This window comes from Myodes glareolus, chromosome 4 (genome assembly GCF_982192425.1).
Source record: "Myodes glareolus chromosome 4, mMyoGla1.1, whole genome shotgun sequence".
NCBI classification, from domain to species: domain Eukaryota; kingdom Metazoa; phylum Chordata; class Mammalia; order Rodentia; family Cricetidae; genus Myodes; species Myodes glareolus.
The window spans coordinates 57768972-57793887 of NC_142029.1; the positions used below are offsets into that span (position 1 = coordinate 57768972).

The 24916-nt window shown below is 43.4% G+C and overlaps 1 protein-coding gene across 3 annotated transcripts in view; it reads right to left on the reverse strand.

Annotated features, from left to right (window-relative positions):
- Positions 1–24477, reverse strand: part of Pik3cb (phosphatidylinositol-4,5-bisphosphate 3-kinase catalytic subunit beta) — a 107780-nt gene extending 83303 nt beyond the window's left edge. The window contains exons 1-2 of one of the 3 annotated variants that reach the window (XR_015001849.2): positions 24288–24477; positions 4463–4562 (exon numbers count right to left, since the gene is read on the reverse strand). The gene's annotated coding sequence lies outside the window, so the exon portion shown is untranslated. Of the gene's footprint in view, positions 1–4462; positions 4563–23808; positions 23830–24287 lie in introns of those variants that run through there. The other 2 variants (XM_085689599.2, XM_085689601.2) reach the window with 2 other exon arrangements.
- Between the last annotated feature and the right edge of the window lie 439 nt (positions 24478–24916).

The following is a 24916-nucleotide window of genomic DNA, read 5'->3' on the forward strand; positions in this document are numbered from 1 at the left end:
GACCCCACCTCCACCTCCCCAGTGCTGGAATTACAGGCAGGCTGAGTGGTCCAGCCAGCGGTTCCTCGGTTTGGAGAGGCAGGGTCTCTACATTTGCATGGCAAGTACTTTAATCAGGGAGCAACTTTCCCAGCCTCACTGAGTGTTTTTTATGCAAGCAAATTTTCACAGTGACAGCAAACGCAAGGCTTGGCATGAAGAGTTGTGTGATGGGAACTCTTTCTCTGGTCCTCTCAGCCTATGGTGTTAGTACTGGTGTTAACAAAGTCAAACTCCACACTGCTCTGGTCCCTGTAACTGGACTCATCCCGCACGGTTCCCACCTCTAAGTTGTTCCTATCATGCACCTGTCCAACTGCTTGTTATAACTTTGTCTTTTTCTCAAAAGTTTAAGACAGAATACACATTATAGACTGTAGCAAGGCTTTGTACTTTTATAATTGATGTTTATAACACCATTATAATGGTCCCTGAGCTCCGATAAGGCTCTGAGCTCAATTCCTAATACCCCATACACACGAAGTCTGGATTATGAAGCATTTCAGAACTGGAAACTCAATCTGTACTATGCATTTTGTAAAATTTCACTTAGAATATATCCTGCTGGGCAATGGTGACACACGCCTTTAATCCCAGAAGAGACAGGGGGATATCTGTGAGTTCGAGATCTAGGACACCCGGGACTACACAGAGAAACTCTGTCTCAAAAACAAAAACAAAAAAAAAGCATATATCCTATATGTATCCTATATGCTATGCATTAAAGCAGTAAACTTCCAGGACTGCAGAGACGGCTCCTTACATGAGAGCGCTCCTGCATAAGCGTGAGGACTGGAGCTCGTACTCCAGCATGGAGCGAGCCAGGCATAACCACACATCAGCACCTCAGCTCTGAAGAGAATGGAGACGACGGCTGCCCAGGTTTGATGGTTTCGAGCCTAGTTGTGAAAATGGGAGCCCCAGGTTCAGAAAGAAACTGTGCTTCAAAGGAACAGGATGACAGCTGTAGACCCAAAGTCTTCTAGCTGGAATGTGTACACACAGGCTTACAGGCACCCATACATGTGCGTTCATATAGTCACACAGTCAGACACACACACATAGTATATAAAAAATAAAATGAAACCCTTTGGGACAGATGGCTCAACAGTTACGAGCACTTGTTCTTACAGAGGACCTGGGATGGATCACCAGCACCTACACGGCAGCTGACAACTATCCACAACTCCAGATTCAGAGACTTCCACACTCCTTTATGCCCTCTATAGATACCAGGCACATGTGTGGTGCAAAGACATACCCACATGGTGGCAAAATATTCACACATAGAAAATAAACTGTCAGGCAATGATTGCACACACCTTTAAACCCAGCACTCAGGAGGCAGAGGCAGATGAATCTGAGTTTAAGGCCAGACTGGTCTTCGGAGCGAGTTCCAGAACAGCCAAGGCTACAGAAAAACTCTGTCTCAAAAAATTAACTAATTAATTAATTAATTAATTTAAAAAAACACAAAAAAACCCTAAAAGATAATCTACAACAGACAAACCTGGACTAGTGAGATAACTTAACAGGTCGAAGTGTTTTCAGCAGCAGGGAAAGACAGCCAGAGTCTGATGTCTGAAATCCACATAAAGGTGAATGGAGGGGACCAACTAGACAAAGATATCCTCCAAATACATGAGAGCTTTGAAACATACACCATCTCTCTCTTTTCTCTCTGTCTCTCTCTCACACACACACACACAACAACAACAACAATAAATAGTAATAATAATTTAAGACTGCCTTAACCTAAGCTTTCACATAAAGCTGTAAGCATGAAATAGCACGGACAATTCAACACCCTGGAAAACTGGACGGAGAACAAGGCAGACATTTATTCTGCCCTTTAGCTACTACTTCCTCTATCGTGTGGCTGTCAAAAGGCTAAATGAGATTCTGGCAATGTAAAAAAACAGTTTTGAAAGGTCATGCTATGTAGACAGTCACAGCTTTCATAGTGTCCTTACTGTCTAAGGAAGACTACATGACAATCTGACCAGTTATATTCTGATTAAATCAAAATGCACATTGCCACTGCATTATCAAAGAACCAGAACTGTAGACACTCAATTATATCTTTATGAACATCATTTCCAACTGTATAAACACCCAGTGCTATTAGTGAAAAGGACCCTTGAACAATGAAACAGAACTAGAGGTAGGACACCAGCTCCTCCAAACACTGGCAGGCTAAAACTGGACCACTCTGCTCACTCAGTGTTTATAAATATAAAAAACTTTCAAATGAAAACAGATCAGCACCAGGCTCGGTGGCACCTGCCTATAATCACAGCACTTAGAACAGGGAGACAGGAGGTTCAGGAGTTCAACGTTATCTTCAGCAACATAATGGCTTTAAAGCCCGCATGGACTAAATAAATAAGACCCTGTCTCAAAAAACCAAAAACATGATGGTGAATGCCTCCAACCCCAGCATTGGGGAGGTAGAGGCAGAAAGGTCAGGAGTTTAAAGACAGCCTTAGATACAGAAAAGAATTAGAGACCACACTATGCTACACAAGACACTGTCCCGATAAACAAAATCAAAACCACACACACAAAAAAATTTTTAAATGTGTCATTTTCCAAGGAAAAGCATAATAGCTATATTCACAGCTGGATGTGTACTTAGTGACAGAGCACACGCTTAGCATGTGTGAGAGGCTGGGTTAAGGCTGTAGCACCTAGAACATAACATTAACACTGTTCACAGACATGGTGGGGCATGCCTCTAATCGCAGCACTCTGGAAGTTGAAGCAGGAAAACAGTCCTGAATTAAGGCCAGCCTGGGCTACAGAGTGAGCCCATATTTCAAATAAATATCTCCACATTGACCATTCTTTTAAATTAGCATATAAAGTAACAAGTTTCCTATGGATATTCATGCATAGGTATTAAGTTTGGACTGGTGCCCTGACATGCACCCTGCCTACCCTCTGTTTCCACCCTGCAGCTGCCTGTTCCCTTCCACTCCCGGTATTCCCCTCTCCACTTACACATCATGTGTTTTATTCTTCTTCCTGACTCACCCTGATCATTCTTCAAAATTTCCCTAATTTGATTACTTCAAAAACCTGCCAGCTGGTCATTAACAATGCATGATTTTAATCCCAGCACTTAGGAGGCAGAGACAGGTAGATTTCTTTGAGTTTGAAGCCAGTCTAGAACTAGTTTTAGGCCTGTCAGAGCTAGTGATAGTGAGACTCTGCCTCAAAAAAAATCAATCAAACAACCAACCAACCCAAATAAATGGGGCTAGAAAGATAGCTCAGTGATTAAGAGCACCAGCTACTTACTCTACCAAAGGACCCAGGCTTAAATGCCAGCACCTACACAGCAGTTCACCACTGTCTGTCACTGCAGTCAAGCATACAAGTGCTGACAGGGCAAACATGCATGCAAACACCCACAAAATAGAGCAACTGGTGAAGACAAAGCTGTGTGGTAGAGCATTGGCCCACCCAAGGTTCAATCTCCAGTACTGGCATACATCCAAAAAGGGCAATAAGTCAGTAAAAATTATCCAGCTTCTTCTGAAATGCTCAAACTTGGGGGGCTAGAGAAATTTTCTGGCTCAGAAGTTAAGAGCATCTGTTACTCTTCCAGAGGATCCAAGTCTGATTCCCACCACCCACATGGTGGCTCAAAACAGATAACTCCAGTTGCAGAGGAGTTATCTTCTTCTGGCCTCTGAAAGCATTGCACACACATATATTAGACAAAGCACTCATACACACAAAAAATTAACTGTTCAGACTCATAGGTTGATAACAGCAGCCTGGTTTTATGCTTGCTTTTGTTATCCATGCTAGGAATGGCCTTGTGCTCTCGTAACTCCACCACGTGATAAATGTTTTTATTTTTGTTTGTTTGTTTTTCGAGACAGGGTTTCTCTGTATAGCCCTAGATGTCCTGGAATTAGCTCTTGTAGACCAGGCTGGCCTCAAACTCACAGAGATCTGCCTGCCTCTGCCTCCCAAGGGCTGATATTAAAGGCATGTGTCACCACCGCCCAGCTCACCTGATAAGTCTTTATTTAAAATAACAATAATAAATAATAAAACAATAATAAAAACACCTTTATATAGTAATAGTGTCTTTCTACTGTGATCCCAGAACTTCAGCCTGAAGGAGCTCAAGCTCCAGGCTAGCCTGTGCTATACGGTCAATTTCAGGCCATCTTGGACTACAGTTTCAAACAAACAACAAAAGCAAATAAACAAAAACCTCCCCTGTATTAAGCAGCCCTCAATAGGCCCTTAGTTTACTTTAAAAAGATGCGTAGGACTGTCCCCCATATAAACTCTGTCTCAAGAAATAGAAAAAAAAATAGAAGCTAAACAATATTCAAACTTTTTTTCTATATTCAATTTTGTAAGAGACTAAGAAATAAAATCTACAAAACTGGACACTTACCTCAAAATAACAGCCCCCATTTCGGTGTTTTAGGAACGTGTGACATTACTTGTGTTTAAAGTGAAATATTCATGAAAACTTTTCCAGATTAGAAGATAAACTGAAAAATAAAAGGTTGAAAGCCAAGTATTAAAACAGATAATGTTTACTGCAAGTATGCAGCATTTGACAGCTAACAGCCACACACATTTAATAAACAGGCTGAAGATCTAATAAGGTTGAAAAACTTTCATGTTGAGGACCCAGTGTTCTCAGTGCTGGACCAGTTTAAAAATCCGATACCTTTCCTTATATATTTAGGTTTATAGATTTAGGATCAAGTCTAACTAAGTAATTTATAGAATGTAGAACAAAAAAGAAATGTAGGACCCCCTAGGCCAGCCAGGCCCCATCTCAAAAAAAAAAAAAAAGAAAAGAAAAGAAAGAACAACAACAAATTGAAAACTCGTACCCTAAGATAGTTCTACAAGGAAATATGTCTAAATCCAAGCAAAGCTTAGAGGATAAGAACACAAGCTGAGCAGAGTCCACCTGGTATGTCAGTATTCTGGTGGCCAATTACTACTATAGTTTCCGAGGCTTTGGAAAATCTTCCCACAGGAAAAACCAGCTTAACCGCAATGCTACCACGAGGTGTCCCCTGACCATTGAGAGAGAAGACAACAATGACACTTAGCTCACAGCAGATGTCCAAGGCTAACAAGCACCAGATCAAACAGGATGTGAAAGCTGTGTTAACTGACATCACCAAGGTCAACACCCTGGGTCCAGTCTAATGGAGGAAGGCAGGATCCATTCAACTGGCTGCTGACTAGGATTCTCTGGACACTGTCAACGAAGTCGTGATCACCACAGCCCAGCTAGCTAATTCTAAATGTAAGAATACTTAGTTCTGGGGAAAGAAACTTTTAGTATTGATCTTTCAGAGGACCCAAGTTTGAGTACCAGCACCTGATGTTGATCAGGCAACTTACAAAGCTCCTCGAACTCCAGTTCTGGGGAAATCAAACAACCCTGGTCTCTACAGGCATGCGCATTCACGTACACACACCTACATACTGGTGTAAATGTAATTAAAAATATATTTTTAAAAAATTTCAAATAAATTAAGCTAGCCACAGTGGCTCACACCTTCAATTCCAGAACCCAGGAGGCAGGGGAACATGGATCTCTGTGAGTTTGAGGACAGTCAAAACTACAGAGTTGAGATCCAGTCTCAAAAATGAATGAATGCAGGCGGTGGTGGTGCATGCCTGTAATCCTGGCACTTGGGAGACAGAGGCAGGCAGATCTCTGTGAGTTCAATGCTAGCCTGGCCTACAGAGTTAGTTCTTAGACAACCAAAGCTACACAAAGAAGCCTTGTCTCAAAGGAAAAAAAAAAAAACTCAGAGCAAAAAAATGAATGAATCGATGAATGATGCAGAGTTACTCGTTCAAAAAATAAATTTACAAGACAGAGGATGGCTTAGTATTAAATTAAGCACAGTTCCTCCTTAAGTAAGGAGCCCAAATTACACACATGATGTCAGCCACAGTCAAGACATTAATTCAGGGCATGGTGGCGTATGTTTTTAATCTCAGTATCTGGAGTATCTCTGAGTTTGAGGCTAGCCTGGTCTACATAGAGAGACCCTGTCCAATAAATAAGTAAACAAATAGAGACACTGACTCTATTAAGTGAACAGCATTATCTGCACAACATGGTGGAATGCATGTGCCACTGCACTTAGAAGGTGGAGACAGGAGAACTACAATTTCAAAGTCATCCTCAGTTACATAGTAAATTTGGAGCCAGTCAAAGTTGCATCAGATGCTTATGCCAAAAAAAAAAAAACCCCAACGAATCACATTTGTCTTTCCATTCCCCACTCCCCTCAGACTGGAAGCTGACCACAGCACCTCACTAGGAAAATCCCTACCCATTACAAACAGGCTGCCTCTCCAGTCCTGTTTACATTTCTTAAGACAGTAAATATGTCTGTCTTAAACAGACATTTCCAAGACTGAATTTGAACTCGTTCTACCTCAAGTAGATCTTGAAACTACAATCTTCCTGCCTCAACCTCCCAAGTGACTAGGCTTCCAGGCAGGCACTAACAGTCTTAATTTCATGTTCTTCACACAAACACACTCTTCTTATTTTTTGGCTTTTTTTTAAAGATTTATTTCTTTATTATGTATACAGTATTCTGACTGCATGTATCCCTGCAAGCCAAAAGAAGGCACCAGATCTCATTACAGATGTTTATAAGACACCATGTGGTTGCTGGGAATTGAACTGAGGACCTCTGGAAGAACAGCCAGTCCCCAGACCCTTTTCAGCTTTTAAAAGCAGTGTCCCATGTAGCCTATATGACTTTGAACTCCCTATGCATATACACCTGAATGAACATGCCAAGGTCCACACCCATGAGACACACACAAATGGTCCCTGAGCCCACTTACTCTTGTTCAATTTATCATGTAGGGTGTAGCCTGCTTACTATAATGAGCTAAAAGTTACACATTTTCAAACACAGGAAGCTGGGGATAAGATTTTAACAAAATTCTCTAGAACCCAATTTCTCTTTTCTATAAACAATTTATTTTTACGATGTGCATTGGTGTTCTGTCTGCATGTATGTCTGTGTGAGGGTGTTAGGAGCACTGGAACTGGAGTTAAGGACAGGTGTGAGCTGCAATGTGGGTGCTGGAAACTGAACCAGGGTTCTCTGGAAGGCTAGCCAGTGCTTTTGACTGATGAGCAATCTCTCCCGTCCCTAGAACCCAGTGTTTTAAACTTGGGGTAATGACTACACGTAGGTTTTTTTCTGGAGATCACAGAAAAATTGGCAATAGTAAAAGGTCTGTGAACATGCAACAGCCAAATACTAATTGGAAATGAACTAATGAATCTTAGGTGTTTCTGCAGCTTGCACTGCATTGCATCAGGAGACTGCTGCAACCTTGTTTCTGAACAAAGCAAGAACGCTGTGCAAGGCCCCCGCTGTCATCATGCTGCCTGAAACAGCTCGACGCCTATCTGAGACTACTGCACGTTATGAATGACAACGCTTCCACTGTACATACAGGGCTCTCTGTTCTTACAAACGTACTGATTTAATTATGGAACCAACACTTTTGGTTATTTTCTACTGTTACTCCTCAGCATGCTAAGTACCAAACTACTGTGTCTTTAGATAGTGCTAAAATCTTCTATTCTGTCACCAGGCATTGGTAGCGTATGCCTTTAATCCCAGCACTGGGAGGCAGAGGCAGGTGGATCTCTGTGAGTTTGAAGCCAGTCTGATCTACATAGAGAGTTTCAAGACAGCTGGGGCTATACAGAGAAACCCTTTCTAAAAAACCAAACCAAAAAACCAAACAAAAGTTATATTTGGGTCACTATCACCAGAATACATTGTACACACGTAAAAAGCTGTCAAGAAAAAGAGAAGAAAACAAAAACGTTTATTTTTTTATTTGTTTTTTGAGTTGCTGACTTGAGTTTCACAAGAAATGACTACATATATTTTGGCTTAGGATTAGAATATGATTTTCAACAATTTCTGAAGTGACCTTATACATACTTACTTCCGCCATTAAAAATAAATAAGCGCCTGAGCACTGACTGCTCTTCCAGAGGTCCTGAGTTCAATTCCCAGCAACCACATGGTTGCTCACCACCACCTGTAATGAAATCTGGTGCACTCTTCTGGCCTGCAGGCATGCATGCAGACAGAACACTGTATACATAATAAATAAATATTTTTTAAAAAAATTCTCTGTTTTAACTGGGCGGTGGTGGCACATGCCTTTAATCCCAGAACTCAGGAGGCAGAGGTAGGTGGATCTCTGTGAGTTTGAGGCCAGCCTGGTCTACAAGAGCTGGTTCCAGGACAGGCTCCAAGGCTACAGAGAAACCCTGTCTCGAAAAACAAACAAACAAACAAACAAGCATGCAAGGTGGTGGGGTGGCGGCACACACTTTTAATCCCAGCACTTGGGAGGCAGAGGCAGGTGAATCTCTGAGTTCGAGGCCACACTCTCTGGTCTACAGAACGAGTTCCAGGACAGCCAGGCCACCCAGAGAAATCCTGTCTCATAAAAGCCAAAGATAAAATATAAACAAGTATATCCACCTGTTGTAAAATGTTGTTTTCATCTTTAATATGTAAAAAAGTTACTGCATACTAAAGAATTATTTTAAAATAAACATCATTATCAATAGACCTTTGGTTTGTATAACTATTTCATATGCCTATGTACTAGGAGGTCAACAAAAAGTGTCTCGGGTGAAAAGTCCCAAAGGGAAAAGTACAAAAAGCCTGCTCTACAGTCAGTAAAAAGAGAGTCATTAATCAAAACAGCAAGAAGCCAGGTGTGGCAGCAGCAATTGCAATCACAGTGGAGGCCAGAAGGCAGAGGCAGGCGTGTGGTGTGTTCAAGGCCAGCCCGGAAGATGCAGGAAGCCCTAGTTCAAAATTTAAAGAGATAAATTTAGGTCTCAAGAAGCTGGCTTATTATTAGATTCTAGCAACTGATATCTACTGAATTTTAATTACAACTAACTTTAAGGTTTACTTTATCTGTTATTCATGTGCTGAAAGCCTGCTGTCCTCCCACTCGAGAGGTGGAGGACCACAGAAAGCCTAAGGCCAGCGGCTCTACAAAACTGTTTCAGACTGCCAAGGTTACACTGAGAGCCTGCTTTTAAAAACGAAAAACGTTACTAAAATTCTTTTTCTTGCGGTCCCACCCAGGCCTTGAACATGGCAATCAAGAACTCTACTATTGGATTGTATTCCCTGCCCTATTAAAATTATTTTTAGCACACTTTTAATCCCAGAACTCAGAAGGCTGAGGCACTTAGACCTGAGTCTGAGGCCAACCTATCTACTACACACAGCGAGTTACAAGCCAACCAGGGTTACATAAACAACAAAATGTGTGTTTTTTACAACAGATTATGTAGTTGATGGTGAGGTAACTCCTGACTCTTCAGCCTCTACCAAGCAAGTGCTGGAGTTATAGGTAGACTCCACCATACCTGGCTACACTTTTTATTTTTATTTATTTATGTGCATGAATGTTTTGCCTGCATGTATGTCTCCACACCACATACATGTCTGGTATGCTGAGATCAGAAGAGGGTGTGGGATTTCCCCCAGACCTGGCGTTACAGGCAGCAGTGAGCTGCCATGTGGGTGCTGGGAATCAAATCCAGGTCCTTGGAAGAGAAACCAGTGCTCTTAACCTCTGAACCATCCCTCCAGCCCCTAAAATGTTTTTAAGGTAGGGTCTTACTATGTAGCCCTGGAACTAATTATATACACCAGGTTTGCCTCAAACTTAGGTGACACACCTACCTCTGCCTCCTGAGTACTGGGATTAAGGTGTGTGTGTGTGTGTGTGTGCGCGCGCACGTGCGCGCGCACGCATGTGTGCGCACGCCTTTCTTGAACCTTCATCAGCTTTGCATGCTCAGTGTCTCACACAGCATGAACCCTCATCCTCTTAAATGTTCCATGAAGAAATTAATACAGGAAAATACTCACGTGTTCTAATGTTAAAAGTGTATGTTGATGAAGTAGATTTTCCCACAACCAATAGAAATGTATGAAAGAAAACTCATGATAAATTGATAGCAATGTCAGAGGAAGAATAAAGAATACATTCAGACCTGGTGGACACAGTAGAGCAGACCTTCAAAGTTCTGCCCTACGGCAACAAGGAAAGCTGATCCCAAAGGCAACTCAACTCCAAACACCCACAGCTCCAGTGCTCTGACCAAAAAAGCATCCACCTCGGCATGGAGACAATCACACCACTGTTCTTAAAGGGCGGGAGGGGCAGTGCTGAGGAGGTAGGGAGAAGCCAGCCACTGGTGACTAATAGGAGTATCTGCAGTCTGTGAAACTCATGCGTATTTGAAAATTTCGTTAAAAAGTAGTAATAAAATAGGGCTGGTGGGGGGACAGGCATGGCCCTGAGCTCAAACACCACCACCAAAACTAAATTAAATATTAGTGTAAAAAATTGGGGTAGGGATTGACCACAGTGGCAGAGAGTGTGTAGAGGCCCATGCTGCTCCAGTCTCACTAACACACACACACACTCCAAAATAAATGCAATAAACAAATACATCTGGCCTACTACCTTGGTGATATACCAGTTCACTAAATATCTGAAGAAATACCTTTACCACGGAGAATAAGCTATCTGCAGTAGGACCCAGGAGATTGGAACAAGATGCCACACTAGCCAAAGAGAGCGCATAGGCAATCCTCAGCCTCCCCAACAGCCACTGCAGCCTTCGCCTTAGCTGACAGCTTCCTCTGCACCTCTACTCTCAAACTGTAAAATAAACCCCTAAATGCAGAGGCTGTTGTGATTTTCAGAGTCTCTTTAACTTGGGGACCAGAAAGCCTCCAGTTCTTGGAACAAATCTGGTATCCCGATGATTTGAATCCTCATCAGTCAACTTGCTGATGGTAAACATCATGTTGGAAACTCATCCAATTATGGTTAGATCATTTACAAACTAGTTGATACTGCTAGCACATTTTCTTTATGACATCTAATTACTTATTTAATGTCTGTATGTACACACACATTTTCTCGCTTGCTTATACACATGACCTGGTATCTCGAGTAAATGAAGGACAGATGACTCTAAGGAATCTTAATGTCTGGACTGGAGAGAGGACTCTGGCTGAAAGCGCTTGCTGTGAGAGGAGGAGGACCAGAGTTTGGATCCACATATGCAGACACAGGCAAATAAACACTTTTTTTCAAGTCAGGGTTTTTCTGTGTAGCCTTGGTTGACCAAATAATCTTTTTTTTTCTTTAAATACTTAGTTTCTACTGGCTTTTCTGTTGTATACTTAAGAATAAAACACTTTAGGGTCTGGAGAGATGGTTCAGCAGTTTGGAGCACTGGTTGCTCTTCCAGAGGTTCTAAATTCAATTCCCAGCAACCACATGGTGGCTCACAACCATCTATAGTGGGATCTGACGCCCTCTTCTGTCATAAAGCTGTGCATGCAGATAGAGCATCATAAACATATCATAAATAAATCTTAAAAAAAGAATAAAACACTTGGGATGCAGAGTCAGAAGAATAAGAAGTTTAACACTACCCTGGCTACAGAATGAGATCTTTTCTAAAATATTTTTTTATTTATTACATATACAATATTCTGTCTGCGTGTATGCCTGCAGGCCAGAAGAGGGCACCAGACCTCATTACAGATGGTTGTGAGCCACCACATGGTTGCTGGGAATTGAACTCAGGACCTTTGGAAGAGCAGGCAATGCTCTTAACCACTGAGCCATTTCTCCAGCCCACAGAATGAGATCTTGTCTCAAAATCACAAAACCAAACATTTACACAGTTTCTTCTTCCAAAGCAGTGGTTCTCAACCTTCCTAATGCTGTGACTTTTTAATATACATCTCATGTTGTAGTGACCAACTATATAATTGTAGTGACCCCCAACTATAAAATTATTTCGTTGCTACTTCATAACTATAATTTTGCTGCTGTTATGAGCGCAATGTAAATATCCTGGTAAACAGGATATCTGATATGCAACACCTGTGAAAGGGTTGTGAGCACCATCCCTCTGCCCCAGGGGGTCAAGACCACAGAATGAGAACTGATGTTCCAAGGTCTACTGTAGGCAGCCTTTAGAAGATCTGAGCATAAGGAAGGTGGGGCACACCTGTAACCCTAAAGCTTAGAAGGTGGGAGGAGGATCGAGTTCAAGGTCAGCCCCAATATTATTACAGAGTTTAAGACCAGCCTGGTCTCACAGGCCTACAAGACACCCAGTGTCAATAATAATACTGACAATAAAGAAAGAAATCAGGATTATGAGAGCTGCATCAATTAAATTGAAAGAACCAATAATGTCTACATAGACTGAGAGAAAGATGTTAACAATTAAAAATATGTCTGGGGGGCACTTTTGGTTTTTGTTTTGTTTTGTTTTTTTACAAATCTTCAGTGATTTTTTTTTCCAGATGTGAAGAGAAGGTACAGGACCATCACTGTCGTATTCATTCTCCCACACTCGGATAATGGAGTCCTAGGCCGAGCTGAGACCCAGTGGGATTAAGAATAGGACTGAATGATGATGGGATTCAGGAAAGCTGAGAAGAGACCAACAGCAAGTGAAGTGCTACGGTAGCCATCAGAAAACCAAGCCCCTAGGAGCTATTTCCGGGATGCAATCACTCTAGTGTGACACACAGTTTGGGTCTTGACCACTCCCCCATAAAGCAGGCCAGAGAAACTAGGAATCCCAAGGCAGATCATACAAATCTTAGCTGGATGTGATGCCTATGTGCCTGCATCTGGGACCTGATGGTTAAGTACCAGCACCTGGGAGGACAGTGAGTTCCAGGCCAGCCTGAGCTACACAGTTAGACCCTGTCTCTAATAAATAAATAAAATTCAAGTCTGGCTTCTAGATATCTTCCATTATTAGCCCAGCTTATACTTATCACTTCATAATTTATTGCTTACACCTGTAACCCCAGCCTTGCACTCTGCCTATATACAGAGTTGAGGCCAGTCTGGGCTACAGAAACTCATCTCAGAATGAGAGGACACACACACACACACACACACACACACACAAAGAGAGAGAGAGAGAGAGAGAGAGAGAGAGAGAGAGAGAGAGAGAGAGAGAGAGAGAATATGCTGGAGAGATGGCTCAGCAGCTAAAGCACTTACTTACTTTTCTTACCAATGACCTGGATTCAGTTCCCAGCACCCACATGGCTACCTACAGCTGCCTGTAACTCCAGTTCCTGGGGATGTAAGGTTGTCTTAGGATGCCATCTTCTGACAGCTGTCTTCTAACCTCCGAGGATGCCAAGCACATACATGGTACACTGCCATGCATGCAGGCAAAATACAATCACACACATGGTGCACTTACATACACACAGGAAAACAATCATAAAATAGGAATCTTTAAAAAAAAAAAAAGGAAGAGAGGAAAGTGGAAAGGAGGAAGAAAAGGAAAGAAGAGCCCATACATAAGATGGCTCAGTAGGGCAAGGTGCTTGCTTCTCTTCTTGGCAGCCTGAGTTCAATTACCTGAACCCACATGGTGCAGAGACCCAATTCTTGCTAGTTACACACACACACACGGAAATGAATGTTTAAAAAAATTAAAGAAAACCCCCTATTGGGGGGCTACAGATAGTCCAGCAAAGGACCCAAATTTGGTTCTCAGCCCGTCAGGTAGCTCACAGCCATCTGTAACTCCAACTCCAGGAAATCCAATGCCTCTGGCTTCCACAGGCACCTGCGTACACACGCACATACCCACATGCAGACGTGTACACCCACACATAATTTCAAAAAGTAAAAATAAAGCTTCAAATTAAAAAAGCAAAGAAAAGGGAACCCCCATAGGGTCTAGGTACTACTGATGACAGATGTAACGTTAGCGCATCCTCTCCCTTCTCGAACATGAACGAGGGAAGAAAAAAAGGTCTAACAGTGTAAATGTTTGCTCTATTTATCTTTTAAAGTGAATGGTTTATCAATTGTATCACGTGGTTTATCTACTGCAGTGTACTGGTACAATGTACTGCAGCAAATCTGTTTCCTTCCTTTCTGCCCAGTACTTTAAGATTAAGCTCAGGAAAATCTCCAAACACCCATAACTGACAGCCCAGAAAGATTAAAACAAACAAAAAACAAATACTCACGGCCTTCTGACCTGAAAACCTTTCATTGATTTGTACACGCTTACGAGTTAACTATGCTAACTTGATACATTTAAGATTAGGAAGTTTTTATTTGCAGGGGTGGGGGTGGCAAGGTCGCTCACTATGTGGCCCTGGCTGGCCTGAACTCACTGTGTAGAGCACAGATGGAATTGCAGGTGTGAACTACTACACCTGGATCATTCATCGTCCTAGCTATTTAAAAAAAGGGGGGAGGAGGGGTATAGCTCAGAGGCAGAGCCCTGCACAAAGCCCTGGGTCTGAAGAGCCTATTCAGAAGTACTCTAGAGTAAATTACACTTGAAAAGAGACCAAGAAAAGAGCTACAATAGTTACCAGAAAATACCACAAAAAATAAATAGATGATCAGTGTGTGGTGGTGCACGCCTTTAACCTCAGCACTCAAGAGGCAGATCCCGGAGTCTGATACCAGCCCAGTCTATGCAGAGTTCCCGGCCAGCCAGGGCTACACAGGGGAACCTTGTATCAAAAACCCTGAATGAATGAATGAATGAATGAACGAACAAACGAATGAATGAAAGAAACAATGAATGGGAAGCTGGGTATAGTGCCTTACACCTGTAACACCATCATTCAGGAGGCAGAGGCAAAAAGGATTACTCCAAGCTCCAGGTTAGCCTAGGCTACGGTGAGACTTTAAATCTCATTTAAAAAGAAAAAAAAAAAGAAAAGATTTTTTGTTAAGACCTGCGGCTATAACTCAATGGGAGAATGTTTGCCTAACATGCATAAAGTCCCAGGTTCAAGACAAGATCAGCCTTGATGATGATGGTAAGTGATGATGATGGGCTGGTATGGGAAGAAGATCAGGGCAGCCTGGACTGCATACCCAGACCCTCGGAGCAGGGCAGTAGAAAACCAGACAGACCTAGAGTGGGGCTAGAGAGATGGTTCATGGTTAAAAGCCCTGGCTCCTCTTCTAGCACCTTTATGGCAGCTCCCAACCACCTATAACTCCAGAGATCTCATGTCTTCTTCTGGCCTCCATGGGCATTAGGCATGCACATGATACAAACAACATGCAGGCAAAAACCTCATACAACATATATACGTGTGTGTATGTGTGTGTGTGTATTGTTTTTTAATTTGACCCTCAGAACCTGAGAGATGGTTCAACAGTTAAGAACACTGCCCTTTCAGAGAACCTAAGTTTGACTTCCAGCACCCACAAGGCATGGCAGCTCACAGCTGTCTATAACTCTGGTCCCAGGGAATCAGATGCCCTCTCCTGGCTTCCTTGGTCAGCTGGCACACAAGTGATCCATAAACATACATGCAGGCAAAATATCCTTACACATAAAATAATATTTTATTTTGTTCTTACATCTGAATCTACCACTAAAAACTTTGCTTCATTTGACATGTAATTTTCTGAAATTCAAATTTCCTCCATGGGTGATGTCTTTAGTACCTTCATTAGAGAATTGTTAAAAAATTACAGAGAAAGCACTTAGCACAGCCCAACATGTAAGCAAGCATCCAATAAATGTTTGTTATTCTTGGTCTACTTAACTCCATACACAGTAGGAGACACTTGGGAGTTTTTCTAATATGCTATATGTACAGCCACAGCTTTAAAAGGCAAAGGCCATAAGAGGAGGCTGGTGCTAGGCACAGAAGCAAGCATCATTAATACCAGAGTATGGAGGTAGAGTCAGGTGGATCAGGGCTTTGAGGGTAGGCTGAGCTACAGAGTGAGTCTGAGGCCAGCCTAAACTACTTGAGACCTTGTTTCATAAACTAAAACGTAACACAAAAGACAGGCCAGTCATTGGCTTGGCGAATGTTCGCCTAGCATCATGAGGCCCTGGTTCAGTCCCTAGCACTCATAAACTAGACAAGAACTGCTGCAATGCCAGCACTTAGGAGACCAAGAGAGGAAAAATGCTGAACATTCCAAACCAGTGTGAGCCACACAGGGAGTACTAGCAAGGCCTACCAGGTCTACATAGCAAGGCTGTCTCAATCAAATGCCTTACATCCTCTACCCTGCCCCAAACAAGAACAAGTGACAAGCTGGCTCATCATAAAGGCAGCATGAGAACCTTGCACCCAGAAGTTCCTCATCAAGAAAAGACAGTGTGGTTCTGGTTCACAGAAGTGGAGGCTGGCGGAGCTCTATGAGTTTGAGGCCAGCCTGGTCTACAGAGTGAGTTCCAGGACAGTCAGGACTACACAGAAAACCTTGTCTCAGGGGTAAAACAAACAAACAAACAAACAAACAACAACAACAACAAATTAATAGAGGGCTAAGGTGTAGTCAGTGGTAGAGCACTTACTGTGCGCCAATTAGAATGCTAGAATAAAGGTGAAGTCATACAGCAGGAGTTAATGATGGTCTGGGTGTGATGGTACCCAGGCAGGGGAAAGGAACACTTTGCCTCTGAAGACAACCTTAGCTACACTGTAAGACCTTGCTTCAAAGGAAAAAAGATTTTGGAAGTGAGTGTGGCTTAGTGGCAGAGGGCTTGCCCAGAATGCAAAAAAAGCCCTGGATTCCAATCCCAACACTGCAAAAAAATAAAATAAAATAAAAATAAATAAATAGTAACTTTAAATTCTATGTCAACTAATTGATAGAAATTATCCTGTTATTATATATAATTTGTGTGAGGTAGTAGTGACCTGGCCTCAAAGAGAGCACCTCTCACCTCAGAAGCTGAGGGAGGAGGATGGCAAGTTTGAGGCCACCCTGAGCTCCAGAGTGAGCCCTTGGGTGGGGATGGGAGGGTCTCTTATACTTCAGCTAGCAGGCAGGCCTTCTGGGTATTTAAATTCTATGAAAACTGCCATAGATTATTTTAAACAAAGCAAACTCCAACTGTGATTATAATTATGACTCTGATTGTCTTAAATGTCAATTATTCAGGATCTGAAAAATTCAACCCTTTAAACTAGTAATCTATAAATGTATCCAAACGGAGCTTTGACCTCTTGTTGACAGCCACCGAGAATGCCTTCCAGTGGCTCAGCAGGTAAAGAATTCATGGAATTCATGTCTTCAGTCTAGCAATCACTGTGGTTGACCACAGTCAACACTAAATTATTTGGGCAATGCTGGTTGATCATCTAACTCCTTAAAGGTTTTCCATCTTTTCCCTACTTCACAATGGTCATTAATTACTTCAAATGACAGAAAAAGCACAATTTGTAAATATTAACAGTTAGGAAATATTCCTAGCTAGTTATTACAAATGTCCAGGGACAAACGACAGTCAGGAATGTGGATAAACTGTAGTTTAAAACAAAGCTTCTGGATTACCCCTGATTTCTTCTAATCCACTTAACCCTCCAGTGCAGGCATGGGTAATCAGGATCACAGTTCCCTCTTAAGGCAAACGGTCACTCGTCTGGTGGTCTCCCCAGTGGCGCAGCACTAAACCAACCACGCCATAGAACAAGCAAGGGATGCCAAGCTGTAGCCCTCCTAGGTTTTCTCTAGAGGATTGTGAACTGGAGATCTGACTCTTGACAATACTAGAAACAGGACTGTTCAATTGCAGCAATATATTCCAGAGGTCCCAATGAAGGACCTCAACCTCAGGTTACCTGCTCAATATTAAAAGAACTATTTAAGTCACATACTTATTTATAATTCTAACATTGTATAGCTATGAGTTCCAGGCTAGCCTAGGCTAGAGACAGAGACCCTATTCCCCAACAAAGGAAAAAAAAAACCCAAAAGACAAATCAAAGATTTATATATTTTCTGAGGAAGTAACAGAACCCTAAATTAACCATGTTCGGGTAGAATCAAGTAGGTAACAGAGCAACTACATCTGCAATGCACTAAGGCAGAGGTAGTGTATTATCCCTTAGTCACCAAACTATCTACAAAAGTGTTGGAATAAAATGAATAGGCCAGCAGAATGTATACAGAAGGCAAGAGAGAGGTCATGAAGAAAAGCTGAACCAGGCATAGTGATGCATGTCTTCACTTTTTTTATGCACTTATTTATTTTGGATTTTTCTGAGACAGGCTTTCTCTGTGTAGCCCTGGCTGTCCTAGGATCTGTAAACTAGGCTAGCCTCAAAATCAGAGACCCACCTGTCTCCTCTCAAGTGCTAGGAGTAAAGGCAAGCACCACCACACCCAGCTGGTACTCTAAGCCCAGCTCAGGAGGCAGAGGCAGGAGACTCTGTGAATTCAACAGGCTGGTCGACATAAAGAGCTCTACGACATCCAGAGCTACATAAAGAGACCCTGTCTCAAAACAAAAAACAAAAACAAGAGAAGGAGAAGAAAGGCTGAGACTTCAGAACATGATCCACACTAACTGGCATGCTAACAATAAATATATGAGAATTCCATTTTATCACAGGTGAGGGGAGGATATGACTCACCAGGTAAAGGCACTGCCTGCCAAGCCTAACAATCTGAGTTTGGTCCTCAAGACCCACACACTGTGCCAGGCAGTGGTAGTGCGTGCCTTTAATCCCAGCACTCAGCAGGCAGAGATGGAAGGATCTCTGTGAGTTCTAGGCCAGCCTGTTCTACAGTGTGAATTCCAGTACAGGCTCCAAAGCTACACAAAGGAAACACTATCTTGAAAAACCAAAAAGACACACACAACATGTTCTCCACACATGTGCTGTGACAGCCACTCCCCACCCCTACACACACACACTAAAGAAATGTATTAAGTGATACATTAAATTAAATTAATACATTAAATGTATTAATGTATTAAAAAACAAACAACAACAACAAATGACCAGACACGACGATGTCACGACGATGTCAGGAAGTCTAAAATATCAGCACACTGAGACACAAGGATCTAAGTTTCAGGCCTAGCCTTGGATACATATTAAGATTCATTCTCAAAGCAACAAGAAACATCTTTTAATTTAAAAATCTCTTTAGTCAGCCAGGAGTGGTAGTGCATATCTTTAATCCCAGAACTTTGGAGATAGAGATAGGCAGATCTTTCTATTATGAGTTTGAGACCAGCCTAGTCTACATAGGAAGTTCCAGGATAGCCAGGGCTCCCCAGACAGACCATCTAATCCCAACCATGCATCTAAATCTTTGACTTTTTCTCGCTGACTACAATCTTGAGACTCAATTATTTAACCTGGAGATAACACAAAGACAATTATGGAATACATGCAAGAATATATCCACCAGTTAGAACCATTCTAAAAGACCAGAGTAGAGCCAATGTCAGGACTTTGATTACAATGGAGCAGGAAGAGCCCTTTCAGCTGGAAGGATGCCTCTCACAGGGGTACAGGCATTGTGAACTGCCCCCTGGAGCATAAACTCTACTCACAAAACAGCCCAAACAAACCAGGAAATACATGGAGAGGGGAAGAGAGGAGAAAATGCAAGAGTCAAAATCTAGGGCGTAAGTAAAACGAGAGGTGGGGGAGAGGAAGGGAAAGGAATGAGAGCTGTCACACACATGCTGCAGACTGGTAACACCTGACACAGCTTTTCTTCCCTTGTACTTCATCTTTATTGAAAATTATTCTTCTAAGACTTTGAATTCCAATGCGTTCCCTAATATTTATTTCTACTTTGACAACGGACATGCATACTTTGGGTTTGCTTTTGTGTTTTCTGAGACAGGGTCACATACTGTCACAGGGTCACATAGTGCAGACTAGCCTTTGACTCAGGGCCATCCCTCTACTTCAGTCTTGTGCACTGGCATTACAGACATGGTTCACCTCTGATTCTTCTATAACCTTTCTTTGCTTTCAGACCTCCTGAGCAATTTCCAGCACTGACAGCTCAGGCAGACACAGGGAGAAATCCTGAACGATTTGGCACTTTATACAGTATGGCATCGCTGTCAAGTAAGTAGTCAGTAGAGACCAAATGACAGGGATTTATTACAGATGGAGAGAGACACTATCTTTAAAAAAAGACAAACAAACCAGGAACTGAACCTAGGTTCTCTGGAAGACCCGTAGGTGCTATTAACCATTGAGCCATCCCTTCAGCCCCATTTGTAGGCATTTTAAATATAATACGGTCAGGACTAGACCTGGAATTTATCTTCCTGCCTGTTTCCCCTTCTGCTGGGATTATAGGTATATATCACCATACCAGTCGGAGCAATTTTTACCATTCTGTTGTTCCAAAGGCGTCTCATTAAGAGAAAACCCAAACCTTATTTTTATGTCTTCTAATTATTTTGCCTACTCTGTCTATGTCTCTTTCTTTTGAGACAAGGGTTTCATTGTATAGCTCTGGCTAGCCTGGCCTTGCTAATGTAGTCCAGGCTATACTCAAACTCACAGATAACTACCTCCATCTCTTCCAGTGGTATGCTGGGATCAAAGGAGTGCGCCACTAGGCCTACCTCTGCCTGGTTTCTTGTTCCCTCATTTACGATCTTGTTCCTCCAATATAATATGGGTTTTCTGGTAACAGAGACATTTTCTGTCTTCCTTGATATTCTCAAATCAGATCTTGGCCTGGAACATTATCTGGTTTTCCTATCCTGCCTGCTGTTTTTTATTTACTTACTTTTTGAGATAGAACCCTCCTTTGTGTTCCAGATTGGTCTCAAACTTGTGGTCCTCATACTTTTGAATACGAGAAATGTAGGTTTGGGCCACCATGCCTATCTATAATTTTTGTTCAATTAAACAATTTATTTTTTGAATCTGACACCTTCCATTATACTTAAATATATGTATATGTGTGAGAATAAATGTGCATGTGCACACATGAATATGTGTGTAATCTTCTCAATCATTTGTTTCATGTGTAATGCAGGCTAGCCTTGAACTCTTGGTGATTCTCCTGCCTCAATCAACCTTCCGAGTGCCAACATTTCAGGTATGCACTCATAAACCACTTCTCTAATCACCATTCCCTCTACTCTACACATAACCAGTTCTTTAACCCTTTCAGATTTACTTCCAAAATCGACCATCTGCAATCCAGAACCAGAGGATCCAATGCTCTCCTGGCTTCCACTGGTAGCCTGACACTCACATGATTCACATACACACGTGCATACATACATACAAGCAAGCAAAACACTCACAGTCATAAAATAAACTTTAAAAATAAAAAATAAATCCAGAGGCAGGCAGATCTTTGTGAGTTTGAGGCCAGCTTGGTTGACAGAGTGAGTTCCAGGACAGCTAGGACTGTTTCACAGAGAAACCAAAAACAAACAAACAAATAATAATAATAAAGGATGCCTATAAACAGAGCAAGGAGCCAGAAGAGCTCAACAGTAGCAAGGACAAGGACCTGGATTCCAGCTCCAGGACTGCAATACCCCTACACTATCCAGTGGCACCCCGCCACCCCCCCCCCCAAAAAAAGAGAGAAAAATGTATAGGTCTAGATAGAGCAGAAGTTTGATGCTCAGGACTGGTGATAAAAATCTGAGTCAACAACATGTGATAATCTTTAAAGAGGAAGAGAATGATGTCATTCAGAATGAGCACAGGTAAAGAAATGAAGAGGGACAGGCAGAAGGCCCTCAGGGATTTTGGATGTTTTCAACTCAAGGAGGCAAAGGAAAGAGGAAAGAAAGCCTTAAAATTCTAAGGCCTAGAAAGTTCCTTGGCATTTTACAATTCTCAGACCATACAGCTCCTCCACCAAGGCTACCTCTTCCTATCTGTCACATATTTATCTAGACTCTATAAATTAAAAATCTGTAAAAGAGTGGATGGGGGAAGAGGGGAAGGGAACTGAGAGGAGGGGAGGGAGGGAAAACTTCAGTTGGGATGTAAAAAAAAAATTAAGAAAAACGAGCAACAATAAAAATCTGAAGCTTAGAACTGGGCCAAACCCTTGGAGCCATAGCTGTTTTGACTTTGACTTAGATCAAGGTCTAGAACCAAAGCAAGCTGCCACTCCTGACCCTTGCCTTTTCATGGTGGGTAGTGGGAGCAGCAATCCATGAAGCAGACAAGGAAGGCCTTAAAGAACACTTGGGCCACCAGAGTCGCCTTTGCTTTCCATACAATTTACTGACATTCACAAAACAAGCTGATCAGGAGCCTTTATGGATCAACCTGCAGAAAAATGAAGTCAAAGCAGAAAAGCAGCGCTAGGGATATTAGCTAAGTGCATGTTTATCTTGTGTGTAGACCTGGGTTCAATCCTCAGCCTGCAAACAGGGAAAAAAGAAAGGAAGGGAAGGGAAGGGAAGTCAAGGCAGCCTTAGAGATGTAGCTCAGCTGGAAGTGCTTACTTACCTACCCTGCAAGGAAGCCCTGAATTTGATCCCCAGCTCAGCATAAAAACAGGTGTAGCTTACTGGTGTGTGGTGGAATTCCAAAATTAGGGAAGTAGAGGCAGAGTTACCCAGATACACGAAGCCAAAGCTACAAAATAACTTACAGGTCAGCCTGAGCTACAGAGTAATATTCTGATTTTTGTTTGTTGGTTTGAAATACACAAGAGGGCTGGGAACATATAAGCTCTGAAGTACAACACTTGCCTAATATAACAAAGCCCTAGGTTCAAAAAAATAACATCCAACTTGTTGTCAGGCCAACGATCTTTAGCACCACAAGAAAATCACCTGATTTTTCCACTTTGTAAAAACACCCTGAAGGAGGAATGTTCTAGTCAGTGTGTTAATCACAAGGGCAAACTAGAGATGTTTCTTCAGTCCTTTTGGCTTTAGTGAATACTATTTCAGTTTTACATTTTCAGATTTTTGCCTTCTGAAACTTGGGCAACATCCTAATCCAAAGTATTTGATCTCTGCCATATTATAGAAACTGTTCCTACACACTTTTGCTTTCTTTTTTAAAAACTGTGTGTGTGTGTGTGTGTGTGTGTGTGTGTGTGTGTGTGTGTGTGTGTTTGCCGGCTGAAAGCTAACCTCGGGTGTCCATCTCATTTTTCTGGTAGGCTCTCTCATTGGCCTAGGGTGCCAGGATTCTGACAGGCTGGCAGGTTCACCAGCAACCCCCTGGGACCTACACAGCACTGGGATTACAAGTGGAGTACTTCACAGAGTTCTTTAAGGACAAAAGAGAAGATGCAAATTCAAGGCCAGCCTACTCTATAGAATGAATTGTAGGCCAGTACCGCAAAACTCTGTCTCATAAAATCCAAAACAAAATAAAACAAAAATCCTCACACGCAAAGTAGCACAAAATCTGCAAGTGATAATGAACTCCTGGAAACTCAGACTCCGTGGAGATGTTACTAGGAACCATATTTCCAAACATCCATTCAACACTTCAGAATAAATACTCATCTAATTTAATTATGATGACTTCACCACACAGTAAGTAACACTGCCCACAATGATGTTTACAAAAGCACTTGTCACTCCCTTCGGATGTAGCAATGAAGAAAAAAAAAAGGAGTATGTTTCCATACTCTTCCTGTGTTTATACTCTGTAACAAGTGACATTTTAAGTGCCACTTCAGATGGGTTAAATAGCAAAGCAATTTTGATAGGTTTTGTTGCCCTAATTCACTCGTATCTGCGACAGGTTTCCAAATCAGCCTTTGAGAAACTACAGAATTCTAGGAAGAGACTACAGAATCCCACTCTGGCCGCTGTAAGATAACAGGCTCCTGTATTAAGCAACTCGAGTTGAGCGTATTGCAATACTAGAGCAGTTCCGAAATAAAAGTATCCCCAATGCCAACCTGCACGAAGGAACTAGTCAGCGCCAGCAAGGATGCTGCAGCGGGCTGCTCCCAAGAGCTCCGGTCCACCGAGTACCTACAACAGGGTTAGCTCGACCTCCCGCAACCCCAAGAGGTGAGTATTCACAGTTCCCGCTCCACGTCTCCCCGGAGTATTTCAGTCAAGGCCGCGGGACGCGTCAGCGGCGGCACCGCGACTCTGACCGGTCCGAAGCTGGAGAACCCGGAATCGCGGCGCGAACGCGGCGCTCAGGCACCTGAGGGTCGGCAACAGCCAGGCGTCCGCACCGACGCCAGCCGGGCCGCTCTGTACCCGCGTCTCTTATGATCGCTCCCCGGGTGCTCTGCCTGTTCGGTGTCCGCTGCCCGAGGCCTGGGCGCCGCGTACCTCGGAGCCCGCGCGGCCGCGGCCAAGCCCGGCAGGAAGCGCCGCCCGAGCCGCCAGCGCCGCAGCCCGCGCCGCCGCCTCCCGCGCTCACCTGCCCCGCGCGCCGCCACCGGCTTCCGAACCCACAGCACGATCAACAGCTCCCGCGGCCGCGCCCGCCTGGCTCCGGCACCTGCATGCCCAGCACTCAGCCTCCTGCTGCCTTCGGGGCTCAGAGTAACACCCGCCCACCGCCCACGACCATGGCCGGCTCCGTCGCAGCCGCTGCACCGCCCGACGGAGCACGCGCGCGCCACTGTCGTGCCCGCGCCTGCGCGAGCGCGCGCGCTGGTCTCCCGGGCTCTCCTCCCCGCTGGCCGGCCCCGCCCACCCTCTAGGGCCAATCCCCAGACGCCCGCCTCCAGGCAGCCCCGCCCACTACCGCGCAAGGCTCGGTCCTGGCCCCGCCCCTCGGGGGGAGTCCGCTCCAGCCTCTCCCTGTGCGGCTGTCTGCGCCGCGTTCCTACTGCGCTGCCGGCGCGCTTGGGTTGGCTTGCGGAGCACTGCGGTGTCTGCAGCACCCAGCTCGCCGCCTTCGGGAAAAGCCGCACCTCCGCAGACACCCTTTGTTCCCATGGCCCAGCTGGCCTTCCATTCCCTGCGATGTGAACGATCCTTTAGGTTTGAAGTGGCCAGCCTTCGAAAGACTTCTGTGTTGTCTCCCCACACGACCACACTTGA